General features: G+C 46.3%; 1 protein-coding gene across 1 annotated transcript in view; it reads right to left on the bottom strand.

Moving 5' to 3' along the window:
- The window catches only part of LOC149349631 (uncharacterized), a 76,090-nt gene that overhangs the window by 26,980 nt on the left and 34,081 nt on the right, over window positions 1-15,029 (bottom strand). The gene's annotated exons all lie outside the window — the stretch shown is intronic.

Below are 15,029 nucleotides of genomic sequence, written 5' to 3'. Positions count from 1 at the left end.
GGCCCAACACCGGGCTTTGTTGACATTTATAGCCGGCATAGGTTTGAATATGTATGCATATGACTCTCTTATGCCGAAGGGCACAGTTCCGCAATTAAAAAAAAAATCTGCCACCTACCACGGTAGACAATTGGCTTGCAGTCTAGTGGGCAGGTTGTGATGGCGTCACAAGGTCACGTGACATCTCGCGACCAATCAGGGAATCATCAGGTTTCCTTATATTTGTTACCTTGCGCTTATTGATTAACTTTGATAGCGCTGCCAGCTCTATTTTGTCTGCTGAGTTTGATGCTTTCATGCTGTGGCGTTTCTTAATCATGTATTTCGTCTCCAGAGAGGCCTTGCCGGTATCCTGTCCAACCATCCTACCGCCTACTTTTACTGCGCACTGCGTAATGATAGCTGAGAGATTATCGCTTACTGCTTTAACATTAAGTTCATCGTCCTCAGTTAAAGCCGAATATCTGTTCCGGAGCGATATCCTGAATTCCTCTACTTTCCCTCTTACCGCTAACTCGTTAATTTCCTTCCGTTTCGATAGTTTCCTCCGTTCCCTCTTCAAGTCTAGGCTAATTTGAGACCTTACCATTCTGTGGTCCCTACAACGGACCTTTCCAAGGACCTCCACATCCTGCACGGTGCCAGGGTGACCGCATAGTATGAAGTCTATTTCATTTTTATACTCACCATTGGGGCTTTCCACGTCCGCGTCCGGTTCTCCCGTTTCGGGAAGAAGGTATTCATGACTCGTAAATTATTTCTCTGTGGACTTTACTAATAACTCCCCCCTGCTATTCCTGGGTCCTATGCCATAGTCGCCTATTGCCTGGTCTCCAGCCTGCTTCTTTCCAACCTTGGCACTGAAGTCACACATCACTACAGTGTACTAATGTTTTTACTTCGCCCATTACCAATGCCACGTCTTCATAGATGCTTTCAACGATCTGGTTGTCATGGCTAGATGTAAGCGCGTAGGCCTGCACCAACGTCAGCCTGTACTTTTTATTAAGCCTTGTTAAGACAGCTGCCACCTTCTCGTTAATATTATAGAATTCCTCTATTTTGCCAGCTATAACTCGAGGAGGCGCGCACAGATCAGCTTCGCTGGCCTGTGAACGAGAGCACTATGCTATCGCCGCAGCTAATCCCGCCTCGTATTAAACTGCAACGCAATCTTGTGCTGCGCATTACACGTCGTCGCCTTCATACACTAATGCAACTATCAAAATAATATCGTCGCCAGACGTGCCGACGACCTAGTCAAGAAAAACTATGAGTCAACCAGCCAAAACACATGCTTTCGCACGTCTGCTCGGTTTTACTACCTTAAAACCCTACCACTTTTTTTTTATACACGCACCCATGGGAAGCTTCGCAACTGGTAAAATCAAAGAGCTCTGACCAACACCGATCTGTGACGTAAGCGAGATGCGATTGCGCTGTTGTCGCAGAGTGGGGTCACAGCTGGGGTTACGTCTCCCTGGAATGCATGCAGACAAAAGTTTTGAAAGTAGTTTTCTGATTTTACATTGCGCCTATGAGGTCGGCCCTTCGCCAACAAAAGCAGAGTACATCCTACAACAGAACGTGGAAGTATGGAACGCGATTTTAAAGCCGACGTATTTTTAAAACACTTCAACGTGTGCGTGCCGTACCTACCGCGGGTGGAGGTACAGGGCCGGAGATAGGCACATGGGAACAGATGTAAACAAAATACATTAAAAAATTATTTCCTCATTTCACAGTGCACCCATGATGGCGGCCATTCGTTAACCGCTGGTCAATACATTTAAAAAGAGCATGAAAATTGTGCAACGTCCTTTCGAAGATTAAATTAAAAAGAATAGCACGGCAAATGTGTGTCGTGATGCTCTTATCAGCTGGGGGCTTCTACGAAACGCACAAGCTTCTGGTGGAGTTCGACATAATAATGCGCGTGCTACATTTACTCACTAATACAGTCGTTGAAAGGAGACAGTCTGGATATCATATTCATTTCATTTAGCGCAAACGACACAGCAACAAAAAAAACACAAATAAAGAACACGAGCATTGACGCTTTGTTGTTTTTTTTTCGTGTTCTTTCTTTTGTCCTGTCCTTTCCGCGAAATGAAATGAATGTGATGTGAGGCTACCAGCCAACGGTTAACTTTTTCGACAGTCTAGACAGTTCTACTTGGAAAGCAGTTCCCAGATGACAGGATAAGTTAACGCAATTGTTGATCTATATGAACGTAATTATTGATCCATATGAGGTACATAATGTCACCCCTGCTGTTCAGTGCAGCTCAACAGACCACACAGACGTTTCTCCCCTAGTTGTTAAAATAAAAACCTGTAAAGGTTAAAAAAAATCCCACTGTATACGAGGATGGTTGGGCAAGTAAGAAATACCGCACTGACAGGGCTTTGGCCTTATGCCGCCTACCGGGCGCAAACGCGGAAAGTTACAATGCTCCGCCATTTTCAAATAAATAAGGCGCATTGCACGAACCTGTTTCTGAATGCTTTACAGTATTTTTTTTTGCTGCCGTCATAGAATCTAGTCACGTGCATTATTTTCTTAGCGTGTTGAGTCATGTGCACTAAAATGGTTGCAGTCTAAACTAGTGCTGCAGCGGAGCAATGGTAACGAATTTGCGTCGCTTACGGTCGTGGTTAGCCGAGGACAATTGATTTGAGATTCGTTAGAGAAACTCCTGCTTCGGGTTCCATGTCAAGAAAATGAATTCGTTTTTCTGCATATTTCGCTTGCATAGAACTTTCAACAGCCTCAAACAAACAAAAAAAAGAAACAAACAACAAATATTATTCGCAGTGTCGACGAGGGAGAGCCCTTTTGTTTGAGTGAGATAAGCCTAACGAATTGCGCGCAGGGTTGATTTGGCCAGCCTCCACAAAGTAAGTGCTGCCTCGCACAGTCTTTAATGAGCTTAACTTTGTGTGCCTGACAGTTATTTCGGGATGAAAGCCCTGATTTATCGAGGAACGCCTCGAAGCCGCAAAGTTTACAGCTGAATGCCACCATTGATTATTCCTAGCCTTTTCTCGGAGCTTCGGGGAATTGCCTCATAGCACTTTAGAAGGAAGGTTTTCGTAGTTGTCCTCACTGCGCGCTATTTTTGGCCTCTTAGAAGGACGGCCATTTGGGTCTTTTCGGCAGCAGAGCACTGGGCTTGGTCTCGCATTTGGCTAGGACCTAACACTGACTTTCAGCATGCGCTAAGAATTTTGCATAGCCGCACCATGAACAAATAGAGAGTTTGGTGCAATATTACGCATTAAGAGCAAGAAACAGCGCTAGGACTAACGACTTCAGGCAAAAACGCGCACCCTCTTCGTCCTTTGCTTCACTTGTCCCATCTACACGCTATTTTTGCATTTCAAGCAGTGCGTTCGATCGACCAGTAGAGCAGCAGGGTGACAAGAATTATACCGGAAAGCAGGGAATATTCAGAGAGGATGTCGGATCAGAGGGAAGACGAAAGGCGAATCAAGGAGGATTACCATGTGCGCGTTCCCTCTTCACTGCCCTACGCGCGGGGCGCAGGAGGCAAAGAAATTTCAAAGATAAAGAGCAGAATGTGGAAAATCCATGAACTGCAGCAAAAAAGCCGGCAGGTACAAGAGGCCTGTTTACATCAAATATCTAAGAAGGGTTTTCGTGGGCTTGCGGGCGGATGAAAGGCGAAGCGACGGCTCAGAGTCTAGAATTCTGGAAGCTGCCTGCTGCCACTTGGCACGAGTGACACTCAGAGAGACACTCAGCCGATCGCGAAGTACTTGGGACCGTCTTCATGCATATGTATTGGTTGCACGTCAGAATGGGGCCTATGATTTTTCTGAGTCTGGTATTTCAAATATACCGCACGTCTATCCCGACAGCTGTGAGGGGGGTGTGCACTTAGATAGATATAAACGCGCCGGAAGGTCCTGAAAAGAAAGGTAGTAAAGGCATGAAGAAATGCCCATGAGATCACTAACACTCTGCCGAGACCGTGAAAAGTATTTCGCAATGTACAACCGGCGCCAAAATTTTACGGACCGCGCAATTCTCGAAAAAGGTGACTTTTGACGCAGACGTTATGTATAACCTGAAATCAAAATGCGCAGCGCGCGCTTTAGTGCGTGAACATGGCGGACTGCTTGCTAATTTCGGGCCTTACGCCAAGGCTTCACGGAAGCAGCGTTTTCTCAGCGATTCGTGTATCCCGCAAACACGGCTCTAAAAACACGAGCAAACAAGATAGTAGTTAGAAATAGCCTCAGTGTACATTTCTAGGCGATTTTTCTCGGATGCGCTGAGCTCATGCATAGAAAGAAAATTTCAGAAAGAGCTTAATTTTAACACAGAGAAAAAAAAATCGAAAATCAAATCAAGAGAGGGAAGTTCAGCCGATTCCTGACACACGCGGATGGCAGATATTTGAAGAAACGAGAAAGTCATTTTGTCGGCAGCGCAGTACGTTTTTACAAATGACCTAGGGAGTGGACAAAGGGTAAAAAAAGTCTCGAATCCCGCTTTTCTGTTCACTGCTTACCTAAGGCGTCTGCAGGAGGATTGTACAAGCTGAAAGACAATTTGCTTCTGTCGATGGGACAATAAACGCGCCGTCTAAAACTAGTCGAAACGAAAGTTCTCTCCTCCATTAGTCTCTAGTTTGCATTTTTCAGTCTGTGGAGAAAGAACGAGGCAAGAGACAACGCGTGTGAGTTCAGGCAATATATGAACGGGTAAAGTCAGAACAATGGCGGCGAAGACACGGCACATTAGGAAACTGTCCCCGCCGGTGGTCAGTTGCCATTATAGACCGTGGGCCTGCGTGCGCAGTTTCGCCACAAAGAGTCCTGAGGTTTTACTTCAGCCGCGACAAAGAAAGAAAAGGGCTTTGAAAACAGCGCGGTGCACAGACCAGGTTATGAGACCGCCTCGGGAAATACTGTTAATCCCTGTCCTGGAAGTAATGAATGCGGAACATGTAAAAATGCGAATAATAATGAAAACAATCACGATGATGGCATAATGGAAAAGAAAAGGGGGTTTGGTTTGGATTCTGCAAGCCCTTAAATTATTTGCTATGATTCAGTAACGACGCTAGGTGCACAAAAAGCGCACAGTATGAGAGTAGCTTTTCGCCCGTTAGTTTTTCATGTCACAACCCAGAATATAGCAAACGTAACTAAACCGAGTAATTATTGTCGCACGAAACAACAACAACAAAAAAAGGACTCACATTTCGATTCATAAAAACACGAATCAGCGCGGAGGAATAAAAGTAATGGTCATCGCAACATTAACGGCAACGGAAGCAATCACTGCTAGTAAGCTCCGCAGTGGCAGCGTACAGCATCAACACGGAACGGGATTTATAGCGTGCCCAATATTCTGCGACAAAAATGTTGAGTATTGGAAAATTGTAAGCTACTGTCATGGAAATATTGAATGCAAGGGTCTATTCTTCCGATGTATAGCAAAATCTCTCTTTTAATGCTTTCCCACGGGTCGCATCGAGCTGTTAAGACTGCCATTGAAAACAAATGGGGAACGCTTTTGACGAATTGAAAAACTGTTAATAGCAAGAAATGCAAGCCTGCCAACGGGAGATCTTGGGATATATTGATTGTTGTAGCGAAATCTTATATTGTATCAAAAATTGTTTTCATAAACTTTATTTCGTCCAAAAATGGTTTTGTTAAGAATTGTCGAGTAAACAAGTTTGACTATAAAATAACCGATAACAACAGCTCGGCGTTAACAAGTGAAATTCACAATGTATGCACCCTATCTGCGGCAAATTTTGCAGCGTACGCATAGGGCCCCTCACTTTCGAGTTTTATTTTTTCTGAATTCGGGAGAGAGGGGGAGGGGGGGGGGTAATAAATGAACGATACGTTTCCAGATGAATTCCGGGTAAAAATGGAGGTTATTCTGCAAAACATTCGGTAATACGGACTTCGCGGGGACGTATTTTCAAACAGAAGCCAATTTGCTATAAGCGCTCATTTCTGCGCGGAATATAAAATGCTCCAATTTTACACATTATTTTCTAAACAATATGCAAGTGGCCAGTCGCACTGCAGGACTTTAACAAGATCAGGCGTTTCTTTTTTTTATTTATTGCGATTTTTCCGCAGAGTACGTTATTATCTACTGCACAGCACTTCGCCGTCCGCATCAAGGCCTGTCTGTCTACAACATTCGTTCAACGATATGTAGCGATCATTTTAAATGCAGAAAAGCAGCCTTGGAGCAGCACGTTGTTTGCGTGGGTGTATAAGCTTAATACTTGTACATTGACGCCAACCAGTACCTATGTTCTGGCCTGTCGCTTCCGAAACTTAGTTCCCGAACTTGACCTCGAATTAAAGAATGTCGCCAATAAAAAAGCGTTAACAGTGGTTTAAAATAATCAGTTGACAAAACAAAACCCCTCTGGAATCGGCGCTAGATCGGCGCTAATTTCCACACGATGTCTTCATCTTTGGAAGGCTTATTTTCAGGTAGAAATCGGGTTCAAGCCGATTTCTAGGAAATTTGTTGGGGGTGTAATAATAAGATAGTGAGGGATATTACCCGAAATCAGAGGGGCTGCGTATATACAGGGGAGCTTTACACTGCTTGACTCTGAGATACGCAAACGCAAATGCTTTTCTCTCATTAATTTTGTACCGTTTTTCGAGGCATCGATGGCTGCGACGGGATGTAAGCGCGGCAGCTCAGAGTCCAGGCCAACTGCCTGTTTCTTTCCTGACAGGGGCGACGACCCTCCTCCATCAGTTCGGCCGCGATCGTCGGCGTTCTCGGATGTAATGCAAGCCCACGCAGTGATTGCTCGCCGCTTCGTTCCTACACGCGCGACGAGCCCTCGAGGGGCGCGGAGGAGCGGCCGGCCGGCGTCAGACATGTTGTTCTGCGGCGGCGCGCGTCCGGCCCCTGTCCAGCAATTCGGGACCGGCTTTTCCGTAGGAAGTTGCCGTGACGCCTCCAACCGCGTTCCTTCCGCCGCCACTGCTCCCCGCGTTGAGCAACGCCGACGTGTTTCCGCCGCCGACAGCCGGCGGGCGGACTCAGCGTTATTGCCGACGGGCCAGCGCTAGGCGACGATTCATTCTGGCGGAACGTGCGGACGCTTCTGTTAAAAAAGCAGGCGTTGCCCGCTCGTTCTACGTGCCTCAGTGGGAAGCGTGCAGTGTTTTGACGCAACAGCGAGCGACAGCTGATCGGAGATGAAACTTTCGCTGAGCGGGCACTCACGAACAACGCTTGGTAATAGCAGCTCACCGCATTTGGCTATCATTTCAGTGACTGCAGTGATTTGATATGACATAATTGTTGCAGATTAACGCCCACCTGTCTTTCGCGTAAAAGCCTTAGCCTATTCTGGCGCTGGTTAGATGCCACGAGGTGGAGCCTCCTTCGCAACGCTGCACAGCACAGTTTAGACGAGTTTGGGAAAGGCAGCCGAAAGTCTGGGGCTAAATTTAACAGATCGGTTCTGTGCCGTCCAGTGTGCTCGCCCGCGAGCTTAGTGCGTCTGACTCGGTGTCGGCGCCCGCGGGTAGGCGAGGGTGTGGCTGATTTGTGGGCCTCTGTTTTGCGGAGGTCTTCAGCACGGCGAAGAACGGGCCATCGCGTCGGTCGTCAGCCTCAGGTTAACAAACAGCGCCCCCAAACCGGTGAAATACTGCGCCCCGCTGAGCAGCGGGCATTGTGCGCAATCTGCGGCCGCGACTTGCAAAGGGATAGCGTGCGTGTCAGAGACGAATTCGTGGTTTGGGCGTGGGAGGGGAGAAGTGGTAAATTGGTCCCGCGGGAAATTCCAGCCTTAAAACGGACTCTGTCAGGATTTTATGTTTTCTTTGTTTGTTATGACTCTTAACGCAGATGTGTTCTGTGCTGTTTGACACAGCGGTATTAGCAAAAGCAATAGGTGCCACAGCGTACCATAAAAAAAAAAGGACATTGACGCCTATACTGAGGCACTTCCGCACAAGTCTGTATATAGATACCAGAAAAAAAGAAGGTGAAATAGACGCGCTTCCATTGGATAGGTTGATGCTGTGAATGAAATTCTTAGTGGTTAGTACCCCATCTCGAAAAAATTGCCCGGCGTCGGCGGCGTCCGCGCTGGCCGCCGTTTGAACCCTCGAAGCCGGATTGGCTGGAGCAGCCGGCCGCTCCGGCAACATAGGTGGGCCACCTAGGTCACGTGGTCTTGTAGCTTCATCACAACCCGCCAACCGGAGTGTAAACAAACTGTCCACTGTGGCAGATGGCAGTTAAATTACTGATTGGTCGGGAGAGGTTGCTAGGGAAAAGCAACCTGAATCGCATAAGTCCCCATCGGTGGCAGCACCTGCCATCGCAAGGCAGTGGCGCTTCGCTCAACCGCTGCACCATTGCGCCAGGAGTGGCATGAGTATTCCTAGCAATTTATGAAAGTAGTGAACGACCAATTCCGCATACATGAGCATGAACCCAGTAACACTACCGCGTCATAACGTCATACGCTTAAGGCTGTAGTGCCGGAGCTCCCATTTCGCTGGCTGGCCCCCCTGGAAACAAGCGCTGCGCGCTCGCCGACGCTCAAAGCAGGCCCAGACTTTCTCGGACAAGTCGCGATATGCAGCGTGACTCATCCCGACACCGCGGCGCCGACACGGACCCTTCCTCCTCTCCTCCTCTCCGTCGGTGCGAACTCCTCCGCCGCTCGCCGGCTCTCGACCATTGGTCCAATTTGAACGGTGGCCAGTGATTGGAGGATTTGAACGGCTGGCTGCCGTAACCGTTACCAGCGGCTATAAAAACGGAGCCGCGCTGAACCCGAGCAGCAGACGGGCAGCAGAAGAGCCATCACGCCGGAGCTACGCTCGCCGCCGGGGCCGCCCTTCTGTGTGCCTGCCCGTGGTGCTCATGACCCTTGTATCATGTAAAAGCCCTTGTACATACTGTACATAAACGTCCTTTTACTCACCGTCGCCTCGACCGTTTCCTGGCTCGGATGCCTAAGTCCCAACAGTGGTGACAACAGTGGGACTCCCAGTCCCAACAAGGCGGAGCTTAAGTATACCCCCCAGTTTCTTTTCTAATTGTACTGTTGGTTGTTTACCCGCATTATTTTCTATGGGCGGATTTCTGCATCCGATCTGTGCCCCACCTTACGAGCGATGGCCTGTTCCATATAGACCACTACGGCAGTGGATCTGTCCCGACGTCGCGACGCAAAGCCCACATCCCATCAGCGACGGAGGAGCAGGGGAGGGAAGCATTGACGTCTGCGGCCGGTGAGGAGGAGCGATGGAAAGAGGGCATGCGTGGGTGGTATGTGACGAGGAAGCGGCTTGGGAGGCTGAGTGGCCGGCCGTCGGTGAAAGGTAATGATGTCGTGTTAGTTGATCGATCCGGGAAAGGCAGCCCACGTTATTTGTAAAATACAGTATTATGTCTCGGAATTTTATCTGCACTTAAAAAGCGACGGAGTACAACACAGGAAAGACAGGACTGAGGATTAACAAGAACTAAATACGCCATTCAACCGCCCAACGCTGTAGAATACCGACAAAGTGGGCGGGCAGTCGAAAACATGAAGGATAGAAGGAGAGCGCAGCGGCTGGTTTTGCGTGCGTCGAAGTGCCCATGCCTCTCAGTGGACCGCTTTCGTGGGCAGGGAGGAAAGCAGCGGAGCGCCGGAGGAGGGGTTCTTTCCTTCTCTTGCTGGCTGGTGCGGCAGCCGTGCAGCGTGCTGCACTTGTTTTGAAAACCAATTATTTTCTTGCACTTTTAGTACATCCCAGCCAAGCATGATTCTTTTGCAATATATAGTCCCGGTTATAGTCATACGTAGCATGCTTAGCCAATCAAACTCTTCTAACCCCTTACCTAGCAATAAATAGGTCTTCTCACCCCTTACCTAGCGATAATTATGAAGTACTTCATACATTATTAAGGACATGCCGCTGGTACGCTCGGAACTGAACTTCAGAAGCCTTCGTAGCTTCTCTACGCAATGCGTGAGAAAATTTCAAACACCGAACCGCGCTCCGTAAAATTTTGGCCGCACCTCTGCATACGCCCCAGATGAGTCTTCGGCAGAGATATCTCCACGTATTTGGATTTCGAGGAAAGAAAAGCGAAAATAAAAATGTGCAGCACGCTAGCCCTCACGCGTTCGCTGCATTGATTTGGGCCTTCATAATGGCCCGAATAACCACAGTGTAGTTATTCAGTTAAGGCAGTGGCGAATAGTCACGCACTGAAAAAAAAAAAAATAAGGCACATCAGGAATCATGTGGTTGTTTTCTATCCTGAGCCGTTGTATACTGCAGGCATTGTTTACAAAGGTGCCAGGAAATTTTCAAAGCACTTATGTGCAGAACATATTCTTTTCGACGAGACAAGATGTGACTGTGCATGTTGACATCGCGCATTCGAATTATGCAGGCTGCCAGAGGAGGATTGTAACGAAATTATGAGTAGGTTTGATTTAAATCCCACAGGGGATCTCTGTCCGCCAGCAGACGATTCGTTCCTGGCTTTACCAAATGTTTGAGTGGGAAAAGTACCGGGTAGCGGAAACGCAATCCATGCAGAGAAAAGCTCGACTACGGACTAAATTATCAACTTAAATAGGCACAGTTATATCCAAGAATCTCGCTAAAATGCATGCGCTCTCGAGAAGCTTAGAGGAAAGCAACCTCTCCAGTGAACGTAGCTAGTCGAAATGGCCAAAATTTGTTGGGCCACAGCGTCGAGGGTAACAGCGTTTGCGTAAATCTAAAAAAATGATATGGATATTACTTCCGGTGGGCTATACACCTCTCAATAAGCCGAACAGTATTAGTTAAAAAGTTAAATATTCAATATTAGTTAACCATCCTGCTAGGTAGCGCCTCTTTGCTGTATTCTGATGTACTACACTGCTGGCAATGCTATGCCGAAAAAGCGCTGTTCCAACTCAAAGAGCTATTTTTAAAATTGCAGAAAGTCCTAGGTGAAACACCCAGTGTGTACTGGCTTTGAAGGGCTCTGCATGTCACAAGCAAACTAGCTGCTCTGACACTGTGGAAGCGTTTTTCGTTTGAGCTCAGAAATAATATTTGTAATAAGCACGACAAGCTTCTTAGCGGACAGTCTCTTTCCAGCTCAAGGGAATTCTACCGAAATCAAACAAGGCTAGTGGAAACCGAGGAAAATCAGCGGAATCCCCAAAAAATTCCCTCCACCAATAAAAAAACAAAAAAAAACAAAAAGGAGTGGTATCCAGAAGAATCGTGAGCGAACAATTGTACTACTGAATATGAGAACATACGTAACATTTCGGCGAAAGCTTCCCGACTACATCATAGCAATTCGTTATAAAGATAAAAAATTTAATCCCGTTTTGACAGAAACCCGCCTGGTCGGGAATAATTATTAGGGCGGAAATATGACAAGCGCAAACCTATCACTAAAATAAAGAGACATTTAGGCTTCGCTACAGAACCTTGTTCCTAATGAAAGCAAGAGACTGAAAGCTCGTTATACAGGGTTATCTTCTTTAACCTGGGCAGACTTCCGTTTTAAACAAGACGAGAACTACGTCTGTGCGGTCTGTGCATATGGATTATGCAGCAAGGCGGACATAATATACGTGATAGAGAATAATGATCTAACTGAAATTAACTAATGAACTGAAGGTTGTTAAAATCAGACGTGAGCTTCCTATCCAAATTTTTGTAATCGCCAGTGCGGATCGAAATATCGAATGACAAAAATACCTGCTTGAAAGCTCGCTGTGTCAGCTTTCTCGCGAGCTATATTTATAAAATGGCTTCGGTCGCATTTCTTATAGATCAAATACGGACGCTGTTTGTGTGTTTAATGATATAAAAGTAGTTAACATGATTCTGGCGGCAATACCACGGGCAGCGACGCCATTTTAGAAATATGCAATGCGAGAAAGCCCACTCAACAAGTTTTCAAAAGTGTATTTGAAAGCGTATTTTGACGTCCGATATTTCGAACCACAGTGCCGTTTAAGAAAATTTGAAAGAGAGATAACCTTTGATGTCGATGGCCCTCAATTTCGCAATTTGATATTGCCCGTTCAAATCAAAAATAAAAAGTTGATTAGTTAATTGCAGTTAATTAATAGTTTAATCATTACATTCTGTCGCGTACATGATGTCCGCCTTGCTGTATAACCCACCTGCACATAGCGCACAGCCGTATCTGTCATAGTTTTAAACAATACAATTCTGTACAGATTATCAAAAATCACCCGGTATAGGCTTCATGGTATGACTTAACCAGCGGGTGTATATCTGGGGTACAAAACCCAGAAGGCAGGCTGGGATGCTCCTGTCAAGCTGTCCTGTGCCGTACTGCACGCAGGGCGAGACGGCGACGGCCTGCAGTCTTCCGCTGACACGGTCTCTGATCATGTCCTCAGCTCCTGCAGAGCGGTACACGAGTTGCTTCACCCGCGCCTGCTGGACCGACCAGGCGGCTACACGGGAAGTTGTTAAGAAGAGTTGTTAAGCGGGTTGTTAACGAACCAAAAAATGTCTGTTACGCTTTGACAGCGCGCACTCTAAAGTTGTTAAGCGGGGTATCGTGTCTTCCTGTCTCCACGGAGCAACTACAAAATCCTGCACTCACCGCATGGCCACTAGCATCCATAAGCAACCCAGGCGCCTGCAAGAGGCTGGATTCCCCGTAGACCTTATATTGGCAGTGTGTGAAAGCCTTTTGCAAAAGCTGAAAGCATCCAAGGTTTCCTGTAGTGAGCAGGGAAGTGAAGAGAACAAAAGCAAGACTCCTGCCCAGGTAATACCATATTATCATAGGTTTTCACATAATTTCAAGAAGTTGGCAGCGCGTAAAAATGTAAAAGTTGTTTTCTCTGCCCCATGTTAACTTTCCAAGATCTGCACTAAGAAAATGAAAAAAAAAAACGAGATGACTGCATGACGAAGCATCAAACGAAGTTAACGGAATGCAAGGCGAACGTTGTGTACAGAATTCATATCAGCTGCGGGCGTCATTACATTGGGCAGACAGGACGATGCTTCAATGAGAGGGCGAGAGAACATAGATTATGCGTACGTAACAAATCAGGAAGTAACCTAACCGACCATTGCATAGCATGTGAAACAGAGCAAGAGAACGGAGGCTATCCAAAGATAGATAACACAGAATTCTTAACATCAGCTAAAGGAAAAACAGCGTGAAGTTATTGAGGCGTATTTTATAAGAAAAGCTGGGAAAAAGTGCGTTAGCGCACCTTCTATTCATTTACTTTACAGTGAGGTTGAATTCCTGGATGGCTACCTGTAGGTGTGAACCATGTCCTCAAGACTGCTTTCTGTAAGCACCCTTTCTTGTTGTCATGAACTGGAATGGTTCCGCGTTTCCTTTGCGTTTTCTTGCTTCTGTTCCTTGGCGTTTTATTAGCTTTTAATTCATTTGTTATTTCCATTTCTCATATTTGCATATCCCATTCTCCAATGGTCATTACGCCTCCCCCCTTGTTTTAGCGTGGAGCCCTCTACACTCGTGTTTTATACTTCTCGTTTTTTCCTTTTCTGTTTCGTTTTTTCTGTCTCTTTTTTCATATACATATATTTTATAGTTTCCTAGTTTTTAGTTTTTTCATTTTACTATATATAGTTTCAAAGCCCTTGTCTGGTTTCGGCCTAATTTTCTGTTATCTTTTACTTCCCGTGCCCTGCTCATGAATGTGATTTTCCCTTTGTCACTGTGACCTTCTTCACCACTTGTTTGTCTTAGTGTGGAGCCTTGTACACTCCCTTCATCTTTCACTCGATCGATTTTTATCTTATTTTTGCCGCGTTATTTGTTTGGCTCTAAACCCTGACAAGCTTGAAAAGCACACTTTTGCAGCAATTAAGATTCAGTACGCGATGTCTCTTTTCTGTTCGTTTGTTCCCCTGGCAACGTATTTTTCTTTTTCTTATTTTATCGTAATTTTTCTTATTTGCTTATTTTCCACACGCTGTAATCTTGATTGTGCTCTTCTTTGCGCATGCTCATCGCTTGATGGTGGTGATCGGCTCCTATATATTAGACATGGTGGCTTTTCGAAAACAAAGTTGCAAGTTAGCCCCTGTACCGTCCAGTTCTGTGTCGTCCGTGTCCTTTTTTGCGCTATGTTTTCAAAGAACTGTTACCAACTAGCCCAAGCCAAGCTACTGTTACATCAAATTTCCCAATGACCCTTTCGGCGCAAACCAAGTGTGCAACGAGTGGCGCCGATAGCTGGCCTCGGTTGACCAACGAAAAAAGGCCTGAACCGAGGATATGTTCTTACGCACATTTTTCTTTCAATTACGAATGCGAAAATTCCCATTGAATTTCATGGTGCTCGCTACTGGCGGCCGACAGATGGCGCTGGTTGGTGATGTCCAAGAAAGCTGGGCATGAATTTTCGCCTTCGTTCCGGACTCATTGAAAGCTTAGGGCACTATGGCACAGTAGAAGTCAGCAGAAGGGGAAAGCTGTGTGGATAAGCGCATGAAGAAAAAGACTTAAAACATGGTAGTCGCTGTAAACTAAATTGTAGGAACCTGTAAGACCGTGCAGTTAGTTTTTAAAAAGCAATAAAGAAAATTGGGAAAAGTTATTTGGGGAGGAAAAAGCGAGACGAGGCGTCCTTATTTTTGGGGGCTCCACTCGCGAGGGTCAAGCCGTATTTCATGCGCTGGATGCATTCAAGAGAAAAGTGTTTCACTCTCCCGAATGACGTAGAAAAGATTAGGAGCAGAAAAGAGAAGATCACTTCCACTTCACCGTGATTTAACCTGCTATTACAGCCATCCATCTTACTCAGCAGCAGCTTTGCTTTCTTCGGGTTAGCTTCTACTCGGCATTCAAGACGCAATGAATAGCTCAGGTCATCCAGCGAAGCGAAAGTAGTGCATCACTGAGCCCAGTTTCCAGAACCATGGTGTCTGACCTTAGTTCATGGTATCAAAAGGACTGCCATGCTAGCACAGCCGTGATTCGAAACTAGTTTTTAGCTTGCGGG

This window comes from Amblyomma mixtum, chromosome 3 (assembly GCF_055824585.1).
Source record: "Amblyomma mixtum isolate Tamu chromosome 3, ASM5582458v1, whole genome shotgun sequence".
NCBI classification, from domain to species: domain Eukaryota; kingdom Metazoa; phylum Arthropoda; class Arachnida; order Ixodida; family Ixodidae; genus Amblyomma; species Amblyomma mixtum.
Note: the sequence above shows the minus strand (reverse complement) of the source record. Positions and strands in the feature narration are given on the sequence as shown.